Source organism: Tauraco erythrolophus, chromosome 6 (assembly GCF_009769465.1).
Source record: "Tauraco erythrolophus isolate bTauEry1 chromosome 6, bTauEry1.pri, whole genome shotgun sequence".
Lineage (NCBI taxonomy): Eukaryota > Metazoa > Chordata > Aves > Musophagiformes > Musophagidae > Tauraco > Tauraco erythrolophus.
The window spans coordinates 4,683,041-4,695,112 of record NC_141470.1 but is presented as its reverse complement, the minus strand read 5'-3'; positions in this window follow the sequence as shown (position 1 = coordinate 4,695,112).

The following is a 12,072-nucleotide window of genomic DNA, read 5'->3' as shown; positions in this document are numbered from 1 at the left end:
ACATGCAAACACATGGACTTTTAAGCCTTTACGAGATGCCCAAAACAAGAAATTTTTTATTTCAGAATTATCACAGCCGGTCAGAAGGAAAGTTCTGCGGCGCTGCGGGCAGGGGCTACCTGCCCTTCCCAGAGGAGAAGGAGAAGGCTTTCCTGAAAAGCCTGCAGTAAAGCAGCTCAGGAGGGAAAAACCAGCAGCTGAGGGAGGGGAGGAACCCTTAAAACCAAGCAGAGGTGGGTGCTGCCCAGAGCTCGCCAGCGGGTGCGGGAGAGGTGGATGCCAGCTGCAGGGCAGATGTTCTCCATCAGAAAACCCACCCGCTTTTGAAGCCTGGTGGAGAGGGCACCTGGAGTTAAAACATCCGCAACCCTCAAGGCTTCAGTAGGAAGAGGTGCAGACAGACATCTGTCTCTGAAGAGACAATGGCTTTTCCTCTCCCACTCTTCCCTCGCGGAGACTCCTCCGTTACGGAGTGAGGGAGACTCTGTGATGGCACATCCCGACCTCCGCGCTTCCTTCGGCCAACTCCTCCTTAAACTCCAGCGTACCTCCAACAGGAGACAAAAAAAAAAATTTAAAAATCCAGTGTTTATTTCACACACAGAGCTCCTCGGTTTTACTGCAGGACACATTTCGCAGCCCTCCCCTCTCACGGCCCTCCCGGAACTCCATCCATCTTATCAGCAACATTCCAGCGTGGCACGGACAGGAGCAGCACCCTCCACCGAGAGAACACCCTCCCTGCCCCTCTGCAGGAGTTCCACCTCCATGTCCAAGTGCCCCACTTACTTTATGGTCGGCGGGAACCTCCGTAAGAGCCCCGGCTCCTCCAAAAGCCCCCCGGTCCCCACGCACCCCTGCCCGCTCCGCGACTCGGCGCCCACTGTCAAAGACCTTCACGCAACTCCTCGTTGTCTCAGCTCCACCACTAACTTCTCTCTCTTCATTACTCATGACCCACCCAGGCTTTGTGACGCCCGCAAACATAATCCAAATTAACTTTGCGTTTTCTTCCAGGGCACCGACGAACTTAGGATCGTGGAATCATTTAGGTTGGAAAAGACTTTTAAGATCATCGAGTCTAACCGTAAATATAACACTGACAAGTCCACCACTAAACCATGTCCCCCAGTGCCACATTTTTATGTCTTTTAAACAGCTCCAGGGATGGTGACTCAATCACTTCCCTGGGCAGCCTGTTCCAATGCCTGACAACCCTCCCAGTGAAGAAATTTTTCCTAATATCCAATCCAAACCTCCCCTGGTGCAACTTGAGGTTGTTTCCTGTCACCCTATGACTTGTCACTTGGGAGAAGAGACCAACACCCACCTCTTGATTAGCATCAAGCCAAAAAAACCCAATTCCCAGCTGACACAACTAGAAAAACACTATCAGCAACGGCTCTCCTTTTATTGTCACACTGTGACCTTCCGTTTCGTAGTCAGGTTTTCATTTATTCATAGAATCAGAACAGTTTGGGTTGGAAGGGACCTTTAAAAGCCATCTAGTCCAACCCTCCTGCAGTCAGCAGGGACATCTTCAACCAGATCAGGCTGCTCAGAGCCCCGTCCAACCTGACTTTGAATAATTCCAGGGATGGGGTATCTACCACCTCTTTGGGCAACTCGTTCCAGTGTTTTACCACTCTCACCCTAAAAAAAAAAAAATCTCTTCCTTATATCTAGTCTGAATCTACGTTCTTTTAGTTTAAAACCATTGCCCCTTGTCCTATCACAACAGGCCCTACTAAAAAGTCTGTCCCCATCTTTCTTGTAAGTCCCTTTTAAGTACCACTTCAGTGAATTAAACGTACAAGACATATCAACACTTTTACCTTTATCAAGCAAAATTATAGCAATGTCAGAAAAAAAAAACACATTAGAAAAGATCTATTTTCATGACCAGTCCAGTCCCCATCAGCTCTTACATTACTTTACTGGAAGCCCACATCGGACTGCAGGTAGCCCAGTATTCTAGTTTGCCCAGGTGAGATTCGTTATTAGCTTTCTTGTTTATGACTAATGCACAACTTTTTTTTCAGTCTAACTCATTACATACACTTTTTTTTTTTTTTAAAAATAGCATTTATGGCCCAGACAGCGCTACTTAGCCAGCCCTTTTAAAACCCCTGGATGCAAGTTAGCCAGAACAGTAAACTTAAAAGTGTACTGCTGTAGTAGCTGCTGTTTGGTAATTTCCCAAGTTACTGCTCCAACAGCGAGCATCACGCTGCTGCTGTAACTGGTACCATCACCCAGCTTTTTTACCAGCTACAGGAAAAAAACATTTGCCATTTCGCCAGTTCCAGGCATCAGCAGATGACTGTGCTTTTAGGATGCTGAGCTTCTGATGTATTTAAAGCTGCTTTTAATTTCTCCTAATTTTGCTGCCCATTAGTTTCTCTCTCTTGCCCTTTCTCCTCCCTCTTTAGTCTTCCACAACTACAAGAGTCTAGTTTGCATTCTGCACTTTTCACTCCCTCCGTTTCATCGGACTTTTTATTTTCGGGCAATTTTTATAGTCGTGTTCGATCTAACACCTACATATGAAGATTCTCTGAGGACTTCAGGTGATGTGGAGAAGCACCACGTAAGCGTAAGCGGAGCAGGCTCCTCGGTTGGTGCTGCAGTTACTCTCAGCGGGGTGCCCCTGTGCCCAGCAGGACAGCCAGTCCTCCCAGTGTCAGCGTGGCCACAGCCTCCTGCAAAGCCCCAGCAGCACGTCCGAGGACAATCCCCAGGTGAGAGGGATGCTGCGAAGATCCAGGTGCTGTTTGCACACACCATCAAGTCCTTTGGGCAACGAAGGCGGTCGTGGTATGAGGCACAACGTTCCTCGGCAGGTCCAGGGCACCAGCGAGACTGCTATGAATCCCAAGAGGCATCCCGGGGTTCGGAGGCAGTGCCACACAACAACCTCTCCCGTTTTCTTTACGGAGCAGGCAAGGACCTGCCACGTTTCCGCGTGACACATGTTGAAGATCTCCAGCGGCTTTACCACGTCGCTCGCAATCAGGGAAGTAAAAACCACAAGAACATCTGAGCTGTTCATCTCTAATGCGGGAAAAAAAAAAGTCCAAATGGGGTTAAGCATGAACGAACCTGTGAATTCCTGCGCTCAAGTATGTCGCCTTCATCACTGCCCCTCTTGCAGTTGTTAGTTAACAGCCACAGACTCTTATCTGCGCGGATCAGCCTCCAAAACAGAGCTTTAATTTTACATTTTACTGGCACGTTTCCCAGATTGGGACATTCTTGCATGTGAAACAGCCATAGAGGAATCCATCCCCTCCTCGGCACACAGCTCCTTCACTCAGTTTCTCACTGCCGACCCTTCTGGAGGTCATCCCCTCTTAAGAAAGATCTTCCACCATCCTTCGAAGTGCAGGGCTACAGTGAAAGATGGACTTGAACTCACACGCTTTTTCTTCAGTTGCATATTATTACCAGAAATAGGAATCCAGAACAGTCAGCTACTGATGAGCCAAGAAGGGGGAATAAAGCAGAGCATTCAAGGCTCCGAGCTCCCTCTCCAACAGCCACAAAAGACCCAGGCGGACTCTTTTCCCTGAGGTGAATTCACTTCCCGAGCTCTTCAGCCACGCCAACCATTCCAGGTCGCTTTAGGAAGCACCAGCTGGCTACGCAGCTCATGCGCGGTCAACGCAAACACCAGGAGACCCCACAAAATAAGAGGGAGAACCAGTTTGCTCAGAGGAGGACCACTGTCCACAGCCAGACACTAACCCCATAATCCACTGGGAAAATTGCTTTCACCTTGACAGCTGCCATAGCAGCGGCTTAATTTCCCCACTGGAAGTACGACGTTCCTGTGGGCAAAGCTGTCCTCCACTGGCGGCACGGTGAAGGTTGGTGGCAGGCAAGACCTGATGACCCGCTGAAGGAGGTCAGGGCTACAAGGAAGACACCTGGAAGCACCCCCAGTTTTGCTGCAGCTTTCTGAAGAGCAAGCTTCAGAACCACAAGACTTAAACCTGTTTTACAGCAGGGAGGGCTGAGAGTTCTCAGTGGTTTCAATAACTTGGTCAAGACCCACAACTGACATGACAAACAGCATCGGGTTGTCACGACACCAAGTTCCCAGTGTCATCCTGACTGCAGACAGGTTGGAGACGGGGAAATTCCAGTTTGCAAACCTGGAACTCCTCCTGTCATTTCAAGAGGACATGAGATGCGTTCACACTGTCACTCTTACATGGCTCACTGGCAGAACATCTCATCAAAACCTGCCACGACCTACTTCATGACAGATGTGTTTCAGAAAGAGAAGATGGAAAAGAACCTCTGAAATAATCCCTGAACTAGTCTTAAATTTGTCTTATGGTGGCTTCTAGTGAAGGTGGAAAATGCTGCTGACTTTATACGATTTGGCACAAAATTCCGTATTATGGTCAGTTGGGAGCATTTGCCCTTTGTTGACCTCAGATTAGGAAGCGAGTGTCATGGATCAGCACAAGCCTCAGCAAACTGGGTGTTATTTGGTGCAACTTTTCTACGTTAAGTGTTGACTCAACGCAACGGGATGCTGACAACGTAAAGCCAAGGCAGTTACTTACTGCAGCTGAAAGAATATGTAAGTGACTTACTTTTTAAAAACACATGAAAAATAATTCCTGTAAGCCAGAAGCTTCTCATTTTTGCTGTATTGGGCTCCCCACATTGATCTCAGATTCACAGTTTAAGGGTAAAAAAGAGAATTAGGTCAACCTGACTGATCTCCTGTACATCACGTGCCCGTACCTTGAGCCTACAAGCAGGACAAAATCTCCATCGGAGTTTAGCAAAGGGGAAAAGAAGCCAACACTTCATCATAAGTTCATTTCAGTTGTTAATCCCTCATCATGAACAAGCTATATGTGAATCTCTCCAGTTCTGGGCACCAGTCAGCAGTTCTTTCCAAGGGTCCTGCAACTCGGTGGGAAAGGCTGAAATACCTGGCATGTCGGGACGCTGCTTTGAGCGGATGGAAAGGTTAATGGCTGTAAGAAACCTCACCATCTTTGGTCAGGACTGCCAGTTGGACTTCTTTGCCTTTGGCTTCTTCAACATAAATATATACCTACATTTATAAAGTTAAAACAAACAGACACGAAACTCCAGTACTAAAACAAGATGCTATTCCACCAACATTTTTCTCCCCAAGGACACAGTAAGACTACAACCAAGTGGCAGATGTTAAGCCTTGTTCCTTAAGGCACTACTGGAAGGTGTTTGGATAGCAATAGCGATAAGCACCAAATAAAAACACAAATAGCAGAGCCCTGGCTATGTACCCACGCAGTAACTTTTCAGCTTCCCAACAATTTTTGTCGTTCTTCTGTGTAACTCTTCCAATTTTCTATACGTTACTTCAAGATGCTGGCACCAGAAAGCCACGCTGATGTAAGACTGAGTCTGAAGTTATATCATAGAATCATAGAATCATAGAATGGTTAGGGCTGGAAGGGACCTTCAAAGGTCATCTAGTCCAACCCCCCTGCAAGGAACAGGGATATCTCCAACTAGATCAGGTTGCTCAGGGCCTCATCCAACCTGGCCTTGAACGTCTCCACGGATGGAGCATCCACCACCTCTCTGGGCAACCTGTTCCAGTGTTCTACAACTCTCATGGTAAAAAATTTTTTCTTAACATCCAACCAGAATCTACCTCCCTCTATTTTAAAACCATTACCCCTTGTCCTATCACAACAGGCCCTCCTGAACAGCCTCTCCCCATCTTTCCATAAAGCTACCTCCTCATGCTGATTCATTACCTCCTCGTTTGTGTGTCCAAAACCAGGGTCGTCTCTTCCAGCCAGGACCTGGCACGGAAAGCTCCCCGGATCCACCTGCCCATTCCAACCCCACGTTCTCACAGGGGACCGCTCGGGACACGGAGCCCTTTGCAGATCACGTTCGGGACGTGCCTTTTCAAGTTCATAACTCTCCACTTTGTCTGCATGAAAATCATTTCGTTTCAATGGCTCCATTTACTACACGAACTGCATTACTCCGTCCTGCCCTTATCAATAGCTGCAATTCACCAAACTTGTTTCATCCGCGCATTTTGCCAGTGGTGAGTCACGCTTTCTTCTTCATCGTCGGGTAAGCGTCAAGCAGAATTGGCTTCTCCCTTCCCCTCGTTTGAAGGAAAGGGTCATCGAGTCTACTTCTTTGAAAACGCAGCCTCCACATATCATGTTGCAGAGGCTCTTCTGTAAAATGATCAAGCTCTGGCTTAAAATAGCTGGATGATTTGCTCCCCTCGTCTAAGGCGGCAATGCCAGAGCCTTGATCTTTTGATGCTGAAAAAACGTTTTTCTACACTCTAAGTTAATCCACAAACAGTTGATTTATTAGTGTGCTAATACTGTCCTTTAGCTTCGAATATCCTTCATTCTCCTTACTGTTTATACTGCCACTTGAGTTTATTTATTGGATGCCGACTCTCTATCAGTCACTACCTTCACTTCCTAAGCCACTCGTATTTTATTGATATTCTTTGGCATTGGATATTAATTGGGTTCTCAAACACTGAGTTAACTGCCTTATACTCATAAGTGTATCGCATCTATGGATCTTTCTTTAAACCAACGGTAAGCTTCTCAAAGAACAAAATCAGACCTGTTTGAGGAGTACAAGACACATTCCATCACATCAAGTTTCAAGCATTAGTTACTTTATATTGACCCAGGATTGGTGTCATACTACCCAACGCATCAATTCCTGGACCATCCGCTTCGCTATTTTCAGAACCATCCCAACACAACCACTCTTCCAGTCTCCGGGATTTGCTGTGATCCACCAAGACTGATTAAAAACGAGCATCAGCAAGCTAGAGACCTCCTCTCGTTTATCTAGTGTTTCAAGTGAACGTGCTTTTTCTTAAGGGCAGCTGCCAGCAAAACTTTGCTTACCCAGAGGACCCACGCTACGCAACTTCTATGCGGGTCCTTGGATCCCTATTCATAGGGATCCCTATTCATAGGGATAAACTTTTGGACAACCCACTTATCCTTCCCTTGCTGCTGGCCCAGACGGCAGCCTCGACAGCAATCAAGCGCCGACAGCTCAAAGAGAAGTTAATTTTGAGTCTGGAAAAGTTTAATTTTTCAGCACGCGGATGCTTTCATAGAAAGCAGAGATGTGAATTACTGCTCAAATGACCTTCTGCTCTCATCCACCGACAGACAAAGAGGCTAGGGTTAGGAAGCCCTTGGTAGCCATGCAGCAGGCTGGGCCACTGCAGCATTCCTGCTCTTCTGCTGTGCTGGAAGAGGGAAAAGACACCGGAGTGCCTTTAATGTTTTCTAAGGCAGACGCAGGAAATTCAAGACACCCTGGTGGGGTGGTGCCAGCCCCACCGCGCGCCTGGGACCCTGCCACGTAGCACTCAGCACCCACCTGCCGCCCGCTCGCCCGGCCACCCACCGCATCCAGAGGACCCCTGCGCTCGTGCGGGTCGGCCAGCCTAAAAAGTTCCGTGGGCGAGCGACACCGGTGATTCACGTATTTGAGCACTGACGGAGGTAAAAAGGGGAAGGGAAGGCGTGGGGGTGGGCAGGAAGCAAACTCCAGACGCTCCTTTCCAAATAGCAGATGTGGCTATTCTGGCTAGCGAACTTCCACTTTAATTTCTAACCCACGGAGATGGGAAATGATTCATGAAAAATCAACAGGATAAAATTAGCTGGAAGGCAGAGAGATAATTCATGCAACCCAACCGTCACGGGCTGAAGTGCCAGCACTACCAGAGCTGCCTGGCATTTCAGCCTCCGGTGCCCTTCAGTGACTGGCACCCGGCCAGCAATCAGCTCCACATATATTTCCTTAGTGTCTAAATTAGCCCCTCTGGAGAGCACATCCATCTTTTAACAAGACGGCCTTTCACTCAACGCTTTTCTAGAAGTTCCAGCTTTTTCTTTTTTCTTAAAAAAAAAAAAAAAGATTACCTGCAGGACTCGGGTCTTTTTTTTTTTCCCCACTGGTGAACGTTTAGCGGTGTTAGAGGATAGGATGGGACAGACTGACGGGACGGGCAGGCTCGCACGCACATCTGTAAGCCGTGGCCAAGCTACGCAGGAAATCCAAACCGCCCTACCGAGTCAGAAAGCTCAGGGTGTTTCCCTAGACCACCCTTTACCTGCACAACGCCAACATCGCACTCAACAGTGACAACCAAGTGCTGGTGAGCCTTAATACACACCTGTAGTTTTTGCAAGACTGCCCTTAAATTCTGTCGCATAAACCACACGAACCACAGAACACAATTTCACCCTTGATACAGCCCTTCCGGTATCTAAAGGGGCTACAGGAAAGCTGGAGAGGGGCTTTTTACAAGGGTGTGTAGTGACAGGACAAGGGGCAATGGATTTAAACTGAAAGAGGGGAGATTTCAGTTAGATACAAGGAAGAAATTTTTTACTCTGAGGGTGGTGAGGCACTGGCACAGGTTGCCCAGAGAAGCTGTGGCTGCCCCATCCCTGGAAGTGTTCAAGGCCAGTTGGATGAGGCTTTGAGCAACCTGGTGTAGTGGAGGGTGTCCCTGCCCATGGCAGGGGGGTTGGAACTAGATGATCTTTGAGGTCCCTTCCAACCCAAACCATTCTACAATTCTATATGACAGAAAGTTTCTCGAGCAGACGGTGTTACTTACAAATCACAACCCAAAGCTCTTTACCCAAAGGCAAATGAGAAGCTCCAACCCCTCCAAGAGACCTCTGGACTTTCAGCAGGCACCTGGTTATGCAGTAACGCCCCTTCCCACCACCCAACTCCAAAGCTTCAGGAATCAAACATCAAATTGTAAAGCCTCTGCAGCATCGATACCTCTAGGCAGGCAGTCCCAGCTGCAGAGCGATCCCCATTCGATCGGGACCTCTGGGTACAGATGCAAAATAAAGACAAAATCCTGCTTTGGTACCATTTGTCCAGTTGCTGTCTGTTCATGTCTGTTGAAGGATGTTACACGACGGTTCCTCTATGTTTGTTACAGTGGCTTCACTCTACTTGGGCTTCAGGACACGGCAAGCAGCTCCCTTCTTTTCACTTGTGCAGCAAAAAGGGAAAGAATATCTGGGAGGAAATCAAGAAGGTCGGAGCAAATCATATTTTCATTTGTTCCTAAAATTCTCACAAACTAGCTCATTCCTTTAAAAGCACTAATGAACGCACCAGGAAGAAGGGGAAAAAAATCAACTGCTCCACAAAATGCAGAGGAAGCAAAAAGCAAGAGTCGTTTTTATTTCTCCTGGTTTGTACCCCCTTGCAGGCCATTAGGGAGATAAGATCACCCAGTACAACAGACATTATTCAGGGCTGGTAAATCTGTCTGCAGGTTAGGGGCTCACGTTACACTGCTTGGATGAGCACTGGCTGAGCACGGGTCACGTCGACCCCCTTTTTCTTGGAGCAGGCAGCAGTCCAGATACTCCCAGTGTCAGAGCTGCCAAGAAACCAGATATCCGTGTGCTGAACTCACCACCACCACCATTTGATCTGCACGTTCCCTTCCATACAGAGAGAGGGGTGTTCAAACCCTGTATATCCTAACGTGGCTACCTACAAAAAAGATCTTCCACTGGGGGGGCCAAGCACTTCTGGTCCATTGCTTCAACCTCCACTCCTCAAGTGCATCTTCTACATACAGGTATTGGGTTGTACAGAAATACCAGGTCCTCTACACCACAGGCATTTTTAAAACACTGATTAGCAGAATCATAGAATCATAGAATGGTTAGGGCTGGAAGGGACCTTCAAAGGTCATCTAGTCCAACCCTCCTGCAAGGAACAGGGATATCTCCAACTAGATCAGGTTGCTCAGGGCCTTGTCCAACCTGGCCTTGAACGTCTCCACGGATGGAGCATCCACCACCTCTCTGGGCAACCTGTTCCAGTGTTCTACAACTCTCATGGTAAAAAATTTTTTCCTAATATCCAACCTGAATCTACCTCCCTCTATTTTAAAACCATTACCCCTTGTCCTATCACAACAGGCCCTCCTGAACAGCCTCTCCCCATCTTTCTTGTAGGCCCCCTTGAGGTACTGGAAGACCGCTATAAGGTCACCAGAAGCATGGAAAGAGCCCGAGAAGCCATTTAATTCCAGTCTTAAAAGAAGAGGGAGCACGTCACAGTGACTTCACTTATGCAAGTCACTGAGAGACTACAAAAATTCACTATCCCAAGAGAATTCAAAAGTGGCACTTCAACATGCCACTACAGAATGAGACCTAGTTCAAAAAACCCCAACCAACCCCCAGTGAAGTCCATCAGAGCTAAAGAGGGTACATTAGCATCTGATTTAGTTGGTGCTAGCTCTCAACACGTCCAGGAGACGCAGTAAGTGGATCCACCTTCCCGGAGGCGATGCCATCACAACAGCAACGCAGCGTTAGCTGGTGGGATTCTGCACCGAGGGTCGGGTATGGCTGCACCCATCCAGCGGCCCTTCACTACACGATTTAGGAAAAACTTCTCAAGGAACAAAGCAACTTACACACCACGCATTAAGAAAGCCATCTTCCCAATGACGAAGGGCAGAGAAATTCAGTAATTAAAAAGCTTCTATTCTTCAAAAGCTAACTGATCTCATTTGAGGCCAAAAAAAGATAATCTGCATGCCTAGAGGTGTACACGTGACAACTCTAGTAGGTATTTTATCGTTCACAAAAGTATGTTCATGTGTCATCAGTATTGATTTTTTCCTTCAGCCAGTTTCCAAGTGTTTTCACTCATTTCCTCTGATGGGATAAGAAAACTGCAGTCTGCAAACCGCAGCGTATTTAACACTCGCATTAGCCTTTCCGAGCAAAAAGTCTTTTAAAGAAAGCAGCAGACCACCACAATGTACTCCAGCAGCCTCAGAACAAAAGAAATTAAAACAAAAATAATCCAACAGCAAAACCCCTCGATACAAACAGATCCAAGGAAGTCAAGGTTTATCCAAACGAAAGCTATAAAGAGGAACACGCTAGGAGTGGAAAGGTAATCCCACCCAAATTTACGACATCCTTCAAGGAAGATGCTGTGTACACTTAGTCTGTTTGACTCTGCAGTTGAAGGACCACACTTCACTCAGCACACTGTGACACAGTTTACATGACACATTTTCAAAAATAAAGCTTCATCGCACTGAAAAGGAACGCACCGGACAATTCTTCACATTGGTTATCAGCCTGGAAACAGTTGATGGCCCTGACCCACATCAGGTCCACCTACTGGCCTTCAACTCTCAGAAACACTCCGAAAGGGTATTTTGGGGGGGGCCACGGGAGCTGTGTGCCCACGGCACCCCGATCTGCGCTCAGCGGACCCGATCCTCCCCGGCGCGCAGGGACCACCCGGCTCAGGGACCAGCAAAGGATGCTCAGTGCATCGGCTCCCGGCGGGCTCTCGGATGAAGCCAAAGCCTAAGGAGGGGAGAAGAAAGGGAGCAGAGGAATGATGCCATTTATCAGAGTGTGCTCAAGCTCAAACTGGATGACTTCGCGTACGATACCCTTCTGATGGGCCCCTTATTGATGGCTGCCCAGGACCAAGGGACTGCACTGAACCGGTCTTCTGCAGTACGCGTTACTGATCTCCCTCTGGAGGCTGCCAGCTCCTGCAGCTTAAACCATAAATTGCAAGTATAATGTTTTTACCTTCTGACTGCAGGGAAACCCTTCCGAGTCTGAAACGTCAGCGCGCCGCCTCCCCGCCTCGCAGAGAGAGGAGACCTTTGGGCAGCAGCTCTCAAGGACACGAGCTATCCCGCTCACGCAAACGGATCAATGACCAGGATGCACAACAGCAAAGCTTTTATAGAATCACAGAATGGTTTGGGTTGGAAGAGACCTCAAAGATCATCTAGTTTCAACCCCCCTGCCATGGGCAGGGACACCCTCCACTACACCAGGTTGCTCAAAGCCTCATCCAACCTGGCCTTGAACACTTCCAGGAATGGGGCAGCCACAGCTTCTCTGGGCAACCTGTGCCAGTGCCTCACCACCCTCAGAGTGAAAAATTTCTTCTGTAGATCTAATCAAAATCTCCCCTCTTTCAGATTAAATCCATTGCCCCTTGTCCTGT